This window comes from Ranitomeya variabilis, chromosome 8 (genome assembly GCF_051348905.1).
Source record: "Ranitomeya variabilis isolate aRanVar5 chromosome 8, aRanVar5.hap1, whole genome shotgun sequence".
Classification (NCBI taxonomy): domain Eukaryota; kingdom Metazoa; phylum Chordata; class Amphibia; order Anura; family Dendrobatidae; genus Ranitomeya; species Ranitomeya variabilis.
The window spans coordinates 176,306,248-176,322,174 of NC_135239.1; positions in this window are offsets into that span (position 1 = coordinate 176,306,248).

Consider the following 15,927-nt stretch of genomic DNA (forward strand, 5'->3'; position numbering starts at 1 on the left):
TAGAGAACCCGATTGGCACCTCAATAAGCCCTGCCTCGTGATCCATGTCACATAATCAATGGCTTTAAAATTGTTCAATTTTCTCTGGATAAACCCCATAGGTGATATGTCTGCACAAGTTATGTGGTATACTTGTAAGTCTGCAATTAGTAGGAAATTCATTTCACTAGCCACACGTGAAAAAGCACTGATAACAATATATGGAGCACAGAGGCGTAGCTAGGGTTTTGGTTCAGGGGGTGCAAAACTTCTGAGTGGGCCCTTAACCGGGTAGCCTTGATTACAACTGGGTGATGCCCCCAAAAAGTAGATGTAGGAGAACTCTCAGTCTTCCCCACTCCAGGCCTAGCAGATATTCACCAATGGCTAAGCAGCGAAGATTCCCTAGGAGGCAATGACGAAGGAGGCACGCCTGCGACTGCAGAGGGATGGCGTGAGTGAATAGGGCCGTCACTTCCAGTTGTGACATACGGTACTGGGGTTTGGCCGGGAACAGGACAACAGGTTTGGAGAGGGCCATTGGGGCATGGGAGGCTCAGCGCGCTTTAATAGACTTTGTAAGAAAGAGACTTGCGGTCTAGGGTGGAAACCTGGTGACCCCCGCTAGGGCCATCATTCCAGAGAGAGAGCGACACAATCTGCATGGTAATTCCCATGAACGGGCGTACCACCTTCGTGAAGAGGACTTTAGTATTGCATAGTGAAGAACGTCTGATGCTAATTTTCTTGTAACATCATCTGGTTTATTGTTTGATTCGCCTTACCAACTGTTTACAATTGCTGGAAATTCCTATTGTATTCAAACCATATTATATCGTTCACTGACTGTTCCCGCCTTGCGTTATCTGTCCGTTACATCCGGTCACCTGCATTACACAAAGATTAGAGCATGCCTAGAAATCTATCCTACATAAGTTAATGAGTCAGAGCCAAAATCCAAAAAAGAGCAGTTAAACCGCACCCTATAAACACAACGCCTCTATGGGCATGAGGGCGCACGTCAACACCAGGGGGTCCACCCCGGAAATAAAGTCCATATCCAAAAAGTAAAAAGGACAGCACCACAATGGACAGTGAAAAAAGCAGCTTACATTTTATTCTGCCTCCTGCGGCGACGTTTCGGTCAAGAGACTTGATAAAGATCTCTTGACCGAAACGTCCCGCAGGAGGCAGAATAAAATGTAAGCTGCTTTTTTCACTGTCCATTGTAGCGCTGTCCTTTTTACTTTTTGGAAATGAGTCAGAGCCAGTCAATTGCTGTCTGTGCTCATGTATCTACTGAAAAGAACCAAAAGTTTGAGCCTAATATTAGGTCCAGTAGCCAGTGTAAACAATTCTGAAGACATCTGAAGAAAGAAGTTTCTAATTTGCAATCATTATTGTCTCTTATCTTCTTTTAAACAGCTGAAAATGTCCTGGTATGTGATACCAATTATGTGTAAAGTAACAGAATTGATCTGTACAGTGAGGATTTAATTGGCTGCAGATCGGGTATAATGCAGATGCTGACGGCAACAAACTGCTTGGTACAATGAATGGGCCTATACAAAGATTCCCATGATGCAGACGGCGAAAAGTTCCAATTAAATGGCTTTGTTATATAGACACAAATACATGGTAAAAGTGTGAAAGAGGCATCTGCTTTAATTGTTTGGTCTCAATTATATCCGGTACAGTGAACAGAAGATATTGTCCCTTTGAATGTAAATTAGAGGCATTATTCTCATATCTGCAGATGTTGGTTGTAACAGACTCCGTTATGTTCAAAGTAAAAATGTGACCAATCACCATGAAATGTGCAGGAAGGGAGGACATTAGGTACATTTCTAGTGTGCAGCGATACCCAGCAGTAGCTCTGTGAAATGACTTTTCATTATATACTGTTTAGGAAAGGGTGCATCATATATTTTGGAATGCAACTCTGGAAAGAAAAAAACAACCTTACTTATACAGATATACAGTTAGGTCCATATATATTTGGACAGAGACAACATTTTTCTAATTTTGGTTATAGACATTACCACAATGAATTTTAACCAAAACAATTCAGATGCAGTTGAAGTTCAGACTTTCAGCTTTCATTTGAGGGTATCCACATTAAAATTGGATGAAGGGTTAAGGAGTTTCAGCTACTTAACATGTGCCACCCTGTTTTTAAAGGGACCAAAAGTAATTGGACAGATTCAATAATTTTAAATGAAATGTTCATTTTTAATACTTGGTTGGCAATGACTTTGTTGGCAATGACTGCTTGAAGTCTTAATCTCATGGACATCACCAGACGCTGTGTTTCCTCCTTTTTGATGCTCTGCCAGGCCTTCACTGCGGTGGTTTTCAGTTGCTGTTTGTTTGTGGGCCTTTCTGTCTGAAGTTTAGTCTTTAACAAGTGAAATGCATGCTCAATTGGGTTGAGATCAGGTGACTGACTTGGCCATTCAAGAATATTCCACTTCTTTGCTTTAATAAACTCCTGGGTTGCTTTGGCTTTATGTTTTGGGTCATTGTCCATCTGTAGTATGAAACGACGACCAATCAGTTTGGCTGCATTTGGCTGGATCTGAGCACACAGTATGGCGGCTCTGAATACCTCAGAATTCATTCGGCTGCTTCTGTCCTGTGTTACATCATCAATAAACACTAGTGACCCAGTGCCACTGGCAGCCATGCATGCCCAACCATCACACTGCCTCCGCCGTGTTTTACAGATGATGTGGTATGCTTTGGATCATGAGCTGGACCACGCCTTCGCCATACTTTTCTCTTTCCATCATTCTGGTAGAGGTTGATCTTTGTTTCATCTGTCCAAAGAATGTTCTTCCAGAACTGTGCTGGCTTTTTTAGATGTTTTTTTAGCAAAGTCCAGTCTAGCCTTTTTATTCTTGATGCTTATGAGTGGCTTGCACCGTGCAGTGAACCCTCTGTATTTACTTTCATGCAGTCTTCTCTTTATGGTAGATTTGGATATTGATACACCGACCTCCTGTAGGGTGTTCTTCACTTGGTTGGCTGTTGTGAAGGGGTTTCTCTTCACCATGGAGATTATTCTACGATCATCCACCACTGTTGTCTTCCGTTGGCGCCCAGGTCTTTTTGCATTGTTGAGTTCACCAGTGCTTTCTTTCTTTCTCAGGATGTATCAAACTGTAGATTTTGCCACTCCTAATATTGTAGCAATTTCTTGGATGGGTTTTCTCTGTTTTCGCAGCTTAAGGATGGCTTGCTTCACCTGCATGGAAAGCTCCTTTGACCGCATGTTTACTTCACAGCAAAACCTTCCAAATGCAAGCACCACACCTCAAATCATCTCCAGGCCTTTTAGCTGCTTAATTGAGAATGACATAACGAAGGGATTGCCCACACCTGTCCATGAAATAGCCTTGGAGTCAATTGTCCAATTACTTTTGGTCCCTTTAAAAACAGGGTGGCACATGTTAAGGAGCTGAAACTCCTAAACCCTTCATCCAATTTTAATGTGGATACCCTCAAATGAAAGCTGAAAGTCTGACCTTCAACTGCATCTGAATTGTTTTGTTTAAAATTTATTGTGGTAATGTCTATAACCAAAATTAGAAAAATGTTGTCTCTGTCCAAATATATATGGACCTAACTGTAATTACATATACTTTTGCAAGTGTTCCTTCAATGCATCTAAAATAAAAAAGAAGTAACTTTGCTAACTGTCTTTGGGCCCCCACACACATTTGATAGGTGACTGTCGAACAATCGTTCACCTTTCCTGACTTCCCATGCATAGAAACGCTCGGCTGAGGGCTCCATTGCTCCTTTGCTCTGTTTGATAGACTTCACTGGCAGTGTCTTATCTCAGGAGAACAAAAGCCTTTGGAAATTTACAGCAGCTTATCTCCTAGAGAGCTAAAGGGTCAACTGATGAATTTCCCCATACACTTTTACTGTCAGTTGATTCCATCAATATAGGCGCGATTTGGCCAGTTTCCGTCTAATGTGTATGATAGACCTTTAATTAAATGTATCCCTCGTTTTATGTCTACAGCTCCTATATAGACCAATGTGATATCATAATTACAGGCTACAAATAAACCTTATGTCATGGGTTTACCGTGACAGAGAGGAGCCAGAAGATGGCAGCACCTGATTTATCCTACTCTGGCACTATTTAGAAGCACTTCACCTAAATATTAAATGGTGTAAATTTCTTTTAGCAGAGGTTAATCTGCTCAGTTGAGAGCTTCTGAAAGCTTTTCTGCATTAAGGCTCTCAGCTGTGCACTGTTAGCCACTCCCATCCCCTATATAATCTGGGCCCTGGCTAGCATTCATTGTCAGAGCTAGCTTATGCTGCATGGCTGGAGATTGTTGGTGGTTGTTGCTGGAGAAGGCGTGTGGTGGGTTTATTTGTGATTGTTGCTAGGTATTGAGTGTGTGATAATTCCCTTTCTTTTCTTACTTTGGTTTAACCCCATCCTCCACTCCCCGGTGTTTACCTCTGTTGTTTGTGTGAGTATATTTGTATGATTGGTATTTTCCTTTATCCCTGTTCATATTATCTTGTTAGTCTGGTTGGCGTATTACAGTACACTACTACTCCCCTCTTCCCTGGGTGCGGGATGGGTGCAGACTGAGGGCAGATTCAGGATCTAAGGCAAGGTACGTGGCCCTAGCATCTTCACCATCAGAAATAATTGTGGGGACAGGACAAGCTAGGGTGTCTCTAGCCTTAGGGACAGGGAAGGAGCCTCTGGTCCAGGGACACTGGACAACAGAGTTGTGACATCCTGCATTTAGCCTGATCTTTCAATCATGTCTTACTACCTTCCATTCCATCAGTACCTTTTTACTAGTAACCTACTGATGCTAAAAGTGACTGGTGAACACAGACAGAAAAGGGCCCCTGTGCACGAAAAGTACACAGTCTGCACCAATGATATGTACACCCCTGGTAAAAGGGCATATGGAAGAAAAATTACCTATACCTGTAAAATTAGACTACATATGGTGTTTGTCTGTAGCCATTCTCCTTGGAAACACATTGATTTGCACAACAGCTGTATGCACAAAATGATTTTCCGCCATATTACAGCAACAGGTCCATATTTCTATTGCTAAAATGGCACAAAAATTATTGGCTGTTCGTTTGCTATCAGCACCAGAAGGATACAGCGGACTCAAAACCAGTCCTATCTCAGAGAGGTGTGATCAGTGTTTTGCTAGTAAATTTACTTTTCTAGGACCGATAATAGTCAAACGGCACAAAATATTTGAGAGAATTGATCCACACAGGGTCAAGATCTAATCAAATTTCCTTAAAGTTATAGTTCCGCTCAATTTGCAATTGGATTCATAGTTCACAAAAAAAGTGCATGGCCACCATTTTGGTGAACCATTTACAGCTGGCAAATGGTTATAAAAAATAACTCATGCTCACCTCACTGCTCATCTCTCTTCCGGCCCTCCTGCTCTCTTCCTTGCTTTCTGTTCTCTTCTTTCTGCCACTGTGCGTCATATCTCTGGACTTTCACTATAGGCTATGACTCCTGGCCGCGATCAGGCCTCGGGGGCACATCGTAAGGTCATGACTCCACAACATGCGGAAGTTTCGGAAGAGGATGGAGATGCAGTGCACAACAGCAGAAAGAAGAAGCCTGGACAGCTAGAAACGAGCAGCGGGGTGAATGGAGAATTGAGGAGTAAGGTGATCATTAGTTTTTGTGTTGTTACATCTTACATTTATTATTCTCTAAGGCCTGGAGAGATCCCAGAGCATAATAAAGAACAGTCAATCAAATCAAATTTTGGGGAAAATAAAACAAAGCCGGCGAATTCAAATCTCAAATGATCGGCTCATCACTACATTTTGACTATGAGAAGTATGAGCCTGTAGTTTTAATTTAATGTCTTTAAACAGGACATCATACTATGACCACTCATCCCATTTAAGGAATCTCTTGTGTGAAAATGCGAGGATTTGTAATAAAGTTGTCATAACCAAAAATTTGAATTGAAAGAGTGGTGTCCATATTACCCCATTCTACTGTTCCCTGGGTTACAAAAAATCAGTAAGTCACGATCCATGTTTGGATCTGTGGAAGATCTGGCCTCTCAGATTAAAACTTTTTTCCTTTCAGGCTATCGTGGGTTAATGCAGTTTTTGCCCAGTGGCCGCTGGTGTAATTACATTGCTGCCTAGTCTGCTTATGCATGTAGTGACCACTCCCACCATCATTTAACCCCTTCATGACCCAGCCTATTTTGACCTTAATGACCTAGCCGTTTTTTGCAATTCTGACCGGTAATAACTCAGGAACGCTTCAACAGATCCTAGTCGTTCTGAGACTGTTTTTTCGTGACATGTTGGGCTTCATGTTAGTGGTAAATTAAGGTCGATAATTTTTGCGTTTATTTGTGAAAAAAATTGAAATTTGGCGAAAATTTCGCAATTTTCAAATTTTGAATTTTTATTCTGTTAAACGAGAGAGTTATGTGACACAAAATAGTTAATAAATAACATTATCCACATGTCTACTTTACATCAGCACAATTTTGTAAACAAAATTTTTTTTGCTAGGAAGTTATAAGGGTTAAAATTTGACCAGCTATTTCTCATTTTTACAACAAAATTTACAAAACCATTTTTTTTAGGGACAACCTCACATTTGAAGTCAGTTTGAGGGGTCTATATGGCTGAAAATACCCCAAAGTGACACCATTCTAAAAACTGCACCCCTCAAGGTGCCCAAAACCACATTCAAGAAGTTTATTAACCCTTCAGGTGCTTCACAGCAGCAGAAGCAACATGGAAGGAAAAAATGAACATTTAACTTTTTAGTCACAAAAATGATCTTTTAGCAACAATTTTTTTATTTTCCCAAGGGTAAAAAAAGAAACTGGACCCCAAAAGTTATTGTACAATTTGTCCTGAGTACGCCGATAACCCATATGGGGGGGGAACCACTGTTTGGGCGCACGACAGGGCTCAGAAGGGAAGGAGTGCCATTTGACTTTTTCAATGAAAAATTGGCTCCAATTTTTAGCGGACACCATGTCACGTTTGGAGAGCCCCTGTGTGCCTAAACATTGGAGCTCCCCCACAAGTGACCCCATTTTGGAAACTAGACCCCCCAAGGAGCTTATCTAGATGCATAGTGAGCACTTTGAACTCCCAGGTGCTTCACAACTTGATCCGTAAAAATGAAAAAGTACTTTTTTTTCACAAAAACTTTTTTTAGCCTCAATTTTTTCATTTTCACATGGGCAACAGGATAAAATGGATCCTTAAATGTGTTTGGCAATTTCTCCTGAGTACACCGATACCTCATATGTGGTCACAAACTACTGTTTGTGCACACGGCAAGGCTTGGAAGGGAAGGAGCGCCATTTGACTTTTTGAATGAAAAATTAGCTCCAATCGCTAGCGGACACCATGTCGCGTTTGGAGAGCCCCTGTGTACCTAAAGATTGGAGCTCCCCCACAAGTGACCCCATTTTGGAAACTAGACCCCTCAAGGAACTTATCTAGATGCATAGTGAGCACTTTGAACCCCCAGTTGCCTCACAAATTGATCTGTAAAAATGAAAAAGTCCTTTTTTTTCACAAAAAATTTCTTTTAGCCTCAATTTGTTCATTTCCACATGGGCAACAGGATAAAATGGATCCTAAAATGTATTGGGCAATTTCTCCTGAGTACACTGATACCTCACATGTGGGGGTAAACCACTGTTTGGGCACACGGCAGGGCACGGAAGGAGCGCCAATTGACTTTTTGAATGAAAAATTAGCTCCAATCGTTAGCGGACACCATGTCGCATTTGGAGAGCCCCTGTGTGCCTAAATATTGGAGCTCCCCTACAAGTGACCCCAATTTGGAAAATAGACCTCCCATGGAACTAATCTAGATGTGCGGTGACCACTTTAAACCCCGAAGTGCTTCACAGAAGTTTATAGCGCAGAGCCGTGAAAATAAAAAATCATTTTTCTTTCCTCAAAAATTATTTTTTAGCCCTCAATTTTTTATTTTCACAAGAGTAACAAGAGAAATTGGACCCCAAAAGTTGTTGTCCAGTTTGTCCTGAGTACGATGATACCCCATATGTTGGGGTAAACCACTGTTTGGGCACACGTTGGGGCTCGGAAGGAAAGTAGTGATGTTTTGGAATGCAGACTTTGATGGAATGGTCTGCGGGCATCATGTTACTTTTGCAGAGCCCCTGATGTGCCTAAACAGTAGAAACACCCATAAGTGACCCCATTTTGGAAACAAGACCCCCCAAGGAACTTATCTAGATATGTGGTGAGCACTTTGAACCCCCAAGTGCTTCACAGACGTTTATAACGCAGAGCCGTGAAAATAAATAATCATTTTTCTTTCTCAAAAATTATGTTTTAGTAAGCAATTTTTTTATTTTCACAAGGGTAACAGGAGAAGTGGACCCCAATATTTGTTGCCCAGTTTGTCGTGAGTACACTGATACCCCATATGTGGGGGTAAACCACTGCTTGGGCACACGTCGGGACTCGGAAGGGAAGTAGTGACGTTTTGAAATGCAGACTTTGATGGAATGGTCTGCGGGCGTCACGTTGCGTTTGCAGAGCCCCTGATGTGCTTAAACAGTAGAAACCCCCCACAAGTGACCCCGTTTTGGAAACTAGACCCCCAAGGAACTTAGCTAGATGTGTGGTGAGCACTTTGAACCCCCAAGTGCTTTACAGAAGTTTATAACGCAGGGCCGTGAAAATAAAAAATTACTTTTCTTTCCTCAAAAACTATGTTTTAGCAAGCAATTTTTTTATTTTCGCAAGGGTAACAGGAGAAATTGGACTCCAATAGTTTTTGCCCAGTTTGTCCTGAGTATACTGGTACCCCATATGTGGGGGTAAACCACTGTTTGGGCGCACGTCAGGGCTCGGAAGGGAGGGAGCACCATTTGACTTTTTGAACGCAAGATTGGCTGGAATCAATGGTGGCGCCATGTTGCGTTTGGAGACCCCTGGAAAAATACAAGTAAATATATTTTCTTTATTTTATTATTGTCCCTACCTATGGGGGTGATAAAGGGGGTTCATTTACTATTTTTTTTAATTTTGATCACTGTGATAGGTTTTATCACAGTGATCAAAATGTACCTGTAACGAATCTGCCGGCCGGCAGATTCAGCGGGCGCACTGCGCATGCGCCCACCATTTTGGAAGATGGCGGCACCCATGAAGCAGACGGACGGACACCGGGAGGCTCGGTAAGTATGAGGGGGGATTGGAGCACGGTGGGTATCAGAGCACAGGGGCAGGGCCGGCATCAGCACCCGGGCAAGTGCCGGGGCCCTGGCGAGATGGGGGGGCCCATTTATGGTAGTACACTGTCACTACCTCCCTGCTGTGTGTGTGACTACAGTGACTCGTCTCATATCAAATGAAATCCCTCCCTTCATCATTCATCATCCCCGGCGCCCGGCAGCGCCTCGGCAGCAGGGGGCACAGAGCTCTGTCTGAGCCGTTTCGCTGGCGCCTGGCGCTGCGCAGCTGCAATAACAGCAATACTCACCTCCGCCGGCCCGTCACCATGGATACACAATACAGAGAGTCACTTCCGGGCGACGCTGGGTCATCTGTCCTGTTACTTCCGGCCGGCTCGTCATCCTAAGAGCAAGAAGACAGAGCCGTTCCATTCGCTGCCTTCCAGAATCCATTCCACGTCGTCCACCATCCAGGACATGAGGACAGGTCCAGCAGCGGCAGCGCCAAGCAGGAGAAGACGAGCAGCAGCTGCAGTGAGGTGCCCTGTGCACGGTCAGTCGGTGCACCCTCTCCTGTGTGTCAACAACGAGGGTGACGGGCCGGCGAAGCAGTGAGTGAGTGACTCGTCTTCGGTGACGGTCCCAACGCTGCGCAGGGCGGGGGGGGGGGAATGAATGGGATGCAGCCTGCTGCTGAGCCAAGGTCTGCTGCGTGACTGACCCTTTTACTTTACAAATCTGATCTCAGCCAGTCACCAGTGTCACCCATTTTAGGTGTTGCCGGAAACACCCCCCACTGATCCCCTCTTTAAGATATATTTATACATGGCTGATTTCTTGCAGACATTTAATAAATGACAATCTGATCCCTATGTGAATGTTGTTTTGATGTATATGGATTTTCCCAAAACCCATTCAGATGAATGCGACCATCCTAGAAATTTCAGCAGCCACCCGTCTCCTCAGAAATCTCGTGGAAGCTGGGGATGGCTTCCCCCTTCTGCCATGTCCAGGGAGTGTAGTCAGTGTTCCTTTATCTTTGAACTTGTGAACTCTGTTTCATGCTATATCTCTAGTGGGGGATACTATTCAGAAATATATCCTTAGGTCAATTTAAAACAAGCTTAATTTGGTGGAAAATCTCATACCTTATATACTACGTCACGGGGCTGTGCTATTACTACGTGCGCTGTGCTGTATACTGCATGCGTGGGCTGTGTGTTATATACTGCGTGCGTGGGCTGTGTGTTATATACTGCGTGCGTGGGCTGTGTGTTATATACTGCGTGCATGGGCTGTGTGTTATATACTGCGTGCGTGGGCTGTGTGTTATACACTGCGTGCGTGGGCTGTGTGTTATATACTGCGTGCGTGGGCTGTGTGTTATATACTGCGTGCGTGGGCTGTGTGTTATATACTGCGTGCGTGGGCTGTGTGTTATATACTGCGTGCATGGGCTGTGTGTTATATACTGCGTGCGTGGGCAGTGTGTTATATACTGCGTGCGTGGGCTGTGTGTTATATACTGCTTGCGTGGGCTGTGTGTTATATACTGCGTGCGTGGGCTGTGTGTTATATACTGCGTGCGTGGGCTGTGTGTTATATACTGCGTGCGTGGGCTGTGTGTTATATACTGCGTGTGTGGGCTGTGTGTTATATACTGCGTGGGCTGTGTTATATACTGCGTGGGCTGTGTGTTATATACTGCGTGGGCTGTGTGTTATATACTGCTGTTGTGAAATTGGATTTTGGGCTCCCCCGGTGGCCACTGGTGGAATTGAACTGGTGTGCATCATCCTCTCTGTTCACCTGTTTCCATCAGGATGTGGGAGTCGCTATTTAGCCTTGCTCCTCTGTCACTTCCATGCCGGTCAACATTGTAATCAGAAGCCTTTCTGTGCATGTTCCTGCTGCTAGACAACTCCCAGCTAAGTTGGACTTAGTCCTTGTTTGTTTTTGCATTTTGTTCCAGTTCACAGCTGTAGTTTCGTTTCTGTGTCTGGAAAGCTCTTGTGATCTGAAATTGCCACTCTGATGTTATGAGTTAATACTAGAGTCTTAAAGTAATTTCAGGATGGTATTTTGATAGGGTTTTTCAGCTGACCATGAAAGTGCCCTTTCTGTCTTCCTGCTATCTAGTAAGCGGACCTCAATTTTGCTAAACCTATTTTCATACTGCGTTTGTCATTTCATCTAAAATCACCGCCAATATTTGTGGGGGCCTCTGTCTGCCTTTCGGGGAAATTTCTCTAGAGGTGAGCCAGGACTATATTTTCCTCTGCCAGGATTAGTTAGTCCTCCGGCCGGCGCTGGGCGTCTAGGGATAAAACGCAGGCTACGCTACCCGGCTACTGTTAGTTGTGCGGCAGGTTTAGTTCATGGTCAGTTTGGTTTCCATCCGTCCAAGAGCTAGTTCGTATGTTTGCTGGGCTATGTTCTCTTGCCATTGAGAACCATAACAGTTTGACCGGCCTGAAGGGTTAAATTAATTGATAGAGAAAGGAGAGAAAAGAGAAGTCTGCTGAAGATTTTTTTTTTTTCTCAGTTCTAAGTGTGCTTGTAATTGAATCTCTTGCAAGTCTGCCTATATTGCAGCCTTTCTCTCTCTCTCTCTCCTTCTAATCCTGGAATGGCTCTGTGTTCACCTGTTTAAAATGGATATTCAGAGTTTAGCTGCAGGTTTGAATAATCTCACCACGAAAGTTCAAAACTTACAAGATTTTGTTGTTCATGTTCCTATATCTGAACCTAGAATTCCTTTGCCTGAATTTTTCTCGGGGAATAGATCTTGCTTTCAAAATTTCAAAAATAATTGCAAGTTGTTTTTGTCCCTGAAATCTCGCTCTGCTGGAGATCCTGCTCAGCAGGTCAGGATTGTGATTTCTTTGCTCCGGGGCGACCCTCAGGATTGGGCTTTTGCATTGGCTCCAGGGGATCCTGCGTTGCTCAATGTGGATGCGTTTTTTCTGGCCTTGGGGTTGCTTTATGAGGAACCTCAGTTAGAACTTCAGGCGGAAAAGGCCTTGATGTCCCTATCTCAGGGGCAAGACGAAGCTGAAATATACTGCCAGAAATTCCGTAAATCGGCTGTGCTTACTCAGTGGAATGAGTGCGCCCTGGCGGCGAATTTCAGAGAGGGTCTCTCTGATGCCATTAAAGATGTTATGGTGGGGTTCCCTGTGCCTGCGGGTCTGAATGAGTCCATGACAATGGCTATCCAGATCGATAGGCGTCTGCGGGAGCGCAAACCTGTGCACCATTTGGCGGTGTCTACTGAGAAGACGCCAGAGAATATGCAATGTGATAGAATTCTGTCCAGAAGTGAACGGCAGAATTTTAGACGAAAAAATGGGTTGTGCTTCTATTGCGGTGATTCAACTCATGTTATATCAGCATGCTCTAAGCGTACTAAGAAGCTTGATAAGTGTTGTGAAATTGGATTTTGGGCTCCCCCGGTGGCCACTGGTGGAATTGAACTTGTGTGCATCATCCCCTCTGTTCACCTGTTCCCATCAGGATGTGGGAGTCGCTATTTAACCTTGCTCCTCTGTCACTTCCATGCCGGTCAACATTGTAATCAGAAGCCTTTCTGTGCATGTTCCTGCTACCAGACAACTTCCAGCTAAGTCGGACTTTTGTCCTTGTTTGTTTTTTGCATTTTGTTCCAGTTCACAGCTGCAGTTTCGTTTCTGTGTCTGGAAAGCTCTTGTGATCTGAAATTGCCACTCTGATGTTATGAGTTAATACTAGAGTCTTAAAGTTATTTCAGGATGGTGTATTGATAGGGTTTTCAGCTGACCATGAAAGTACCCTTTCTGTCTTCCTGCTATCTAGTAAGCGGACCTCGATTTTGCTAAACCTATTTTCATACTACGTTTGTCATTTTCATCTTAAATCACCGCCAATATATGTGGGGGCCTCTGTCTGCCTTTCGGGGAAATTTCTCTAGAGGTGAGCCAGGACTATATTTTCCTCTGCCAGGATTGGTTGGTCCTCCGGCCGGCGCTGGGCGTCTAGGGATAAAACGCAGGCTACGCTACCCGGCTACTGTTAGTTGTGCGGCAGGTTTAGTTCATGGTCAGTTTAAGTTTCCATCCTTCCAAGAGCTAGTTCCTATGTATGCTGGGCTATGTTCTCTTGCCATTGAGAACCATAACAGTTTGACCGGCCCACAAAGGGTTAAATTAATTGGCAGAGAAAGGAGAGAAAAAAGAAGTCTGCTGAAAAATGTTTTTTTTTTTTTTTTTTCCTTCAGTTCTGAGTGTGCTTTCAATTGAATCACTTGCAAGTCTGCCTATATTGCAGCCTTCCTCTCTCTCTCTCCTTCTAATCCTGGAATGGCTCTGTGTTCACCTGTTTAAAATGGATATTCAGAGTTTAGCTGCAGGTTTGAATAATCTCACCACGAAAGTTCAAAATTTACAAGATTTTGTTGTTCATGTTCCTATATCTGAACCTAGAATTCCTTTGCCTGAATTTTTCTCAGGGAATAGATCTTGCTTTCAAAATTTCAAAAATAATTGCAAGTTGTTTTTGTCCCTGAAATCTCGCTCTGCTGGAGATCCTGCTCAGCAGGTCAGGATTGTGATTTCCTTGCTCCGGGGCGACCCTCAAGATTGGGCTTTTGCATTGGCTCCAGGGGATCCTGCGTTGCTCAATGTGGATGCGTTTTTTCTGGCCTTGGGGTTGCTTTATGAGGAACCTCATTTAGAGCTTCAGGCGGAAAAGGCCTTGATGTCCCTATCTCAGGGGCAAGATGAAGTTGAAATATACTGCCAAAAATTCCGTAAATGGTCTGTGCTTACTCAGTGGAATGAGTGCGCCCTGGCGGCGAATTTCAGAGAGGGTCTCTCTGATGCCGTTAAGGATGTTATAGTGGGGTTCCCTGTGCCTGCGGGTCTGAATGAGTCCATGACAATGGCTATCCAGATCGATAGACGTCTGCGGGAGCGCAAACCTGTGCACCATTTGGCGGTGTCTACTGAGAAGACGCCAGAGAATATGCAATGTGATAGAATTCTGTCCAGAAGCGAACGGCAGAATTTTAGACGAAAAAATGGGTTGTGCTTTTATTGTGGTGATTCAACTCATGTTATATCAGCATGCTCTAAGCGTACTAAGAAGCTTGATAAGTCAGTTTCAATTGGCACTTTTCAGTCTAAGTTTATTCTATCTGTGACCCTGATTTGTTCTTTATCATCTATTACCGCGGATGCCTATGTCGACTCTGGCGCCGCTTTGAGTCTTATGGATTGGTCCTTTGCCAAACGCTGTGGGTATGATTTAGAGCCTCTTGAAACTCCTATACCTCTGAAGGGGATTGACTCCACCCCATTGGCTAGTAATAAACCACAATACTGGACACAAGTAACTATGCGAATTAATCCGGATCATCAGGAGATTATTCGCTTTCTTGTGCTGTATAATCTACATGATGTGTTGGTGCTTGGATTGCCATGGCTGCAATCTCATAACCCAGTCCTCGACTGGAACGCTATGTCTGTGTTAAGCTGGGGATGTAAGGGGATGCATGGGGACGTACCTTTGGTTTCCATTTCGTCATCTATTCCCTCTGAGATTCCTGAATTCTTGTCTGACTATCGTGACGTTTTTGAAGAACCTAAGCTTGGTTCATTACCTCCGCACCGGGAGTGCGATTGTGCCATAGATTTGATTCCGGGTAGTAAATACCCTAAGGGTCGTTTATTTAATCTGTCTGTGCCTGAACATGCTGCTATGCGAGAATATATAAAGGAGTCCTTGGAAAAGGGACATATTCGTCCTTCGTCATCTCCCTTAGGAGCCGGTTTTTTCTTTGTGTCTAAGAAAGATGGCTCTTTGAGGCCGTGTATTGATTATCGGCTTTTGAATAAAATCACGGTTAAATATCAATATCCGTTGCCACTGCTGACTGATTTGTTTGCTCGCATAAAGGGGGCCAAGTGGTTCTCTAAGATAGATCTCCGTGGGGCGTATAATTTGGTGCGAATTAAGCAGGGGGATGAGTGGAAAACCGCATTAAATACGCCCGAGGGCCACTTTGAGTATTTGGTGATGCCTTTTGGCCTTTCAAATGCCCCTTCAGTCTTTCAGTCCTTTATGCATGACATTTTCCGTGATTATTTGGATAAATTTATGATCGTGTATCTGGATGATATTCTGATTTTTTCGGATGACTGGGACTCTCATGTCCAGCAGGTCAGGAGGGTTTTTCAGGTTTTGCGGTCTAATTCCTTGTGTGTGAAGGGTTCTAAGTGCGTTTTTGGGGTTCAAAAGATTTCCTTCTTGGGATACATTTTTTCCCCCTCTTCCATCGAGATGGATCCTGTCAAGGTTCGGGCTATTTGTGATTGGACGCAACCCTCTTCTCTTAAGAGTCTTCAGAAATTTTTGGGCTTTGCTAACTTTTATCGTCGATTTATTGCTGGTTTTTCTGATGTTGTTAAACCATTGACTGATTTGACTAAGAAGGGTGCTGATGTTGCTGATTGGTCCCCTGCTGCTGTGGAGGCCTTTCGGGAGCTTAAGCGCCGCTTTTCTTCCGCCCCTGTGTTGCATCAGCCTGATGTTGCTCTTCCTTTTCAGGTTGAGGTCGACGCTTCTGAAATCGGAGCTGGGGCGGTTTTGTCGCAAAGAAGTTCCGACTGCTCCGTGATGAAACCTTGTGCTTTTTTTTCTCGTAAATTTTCGCCCGCCGAGCGGAATTATGATATTGGGAATC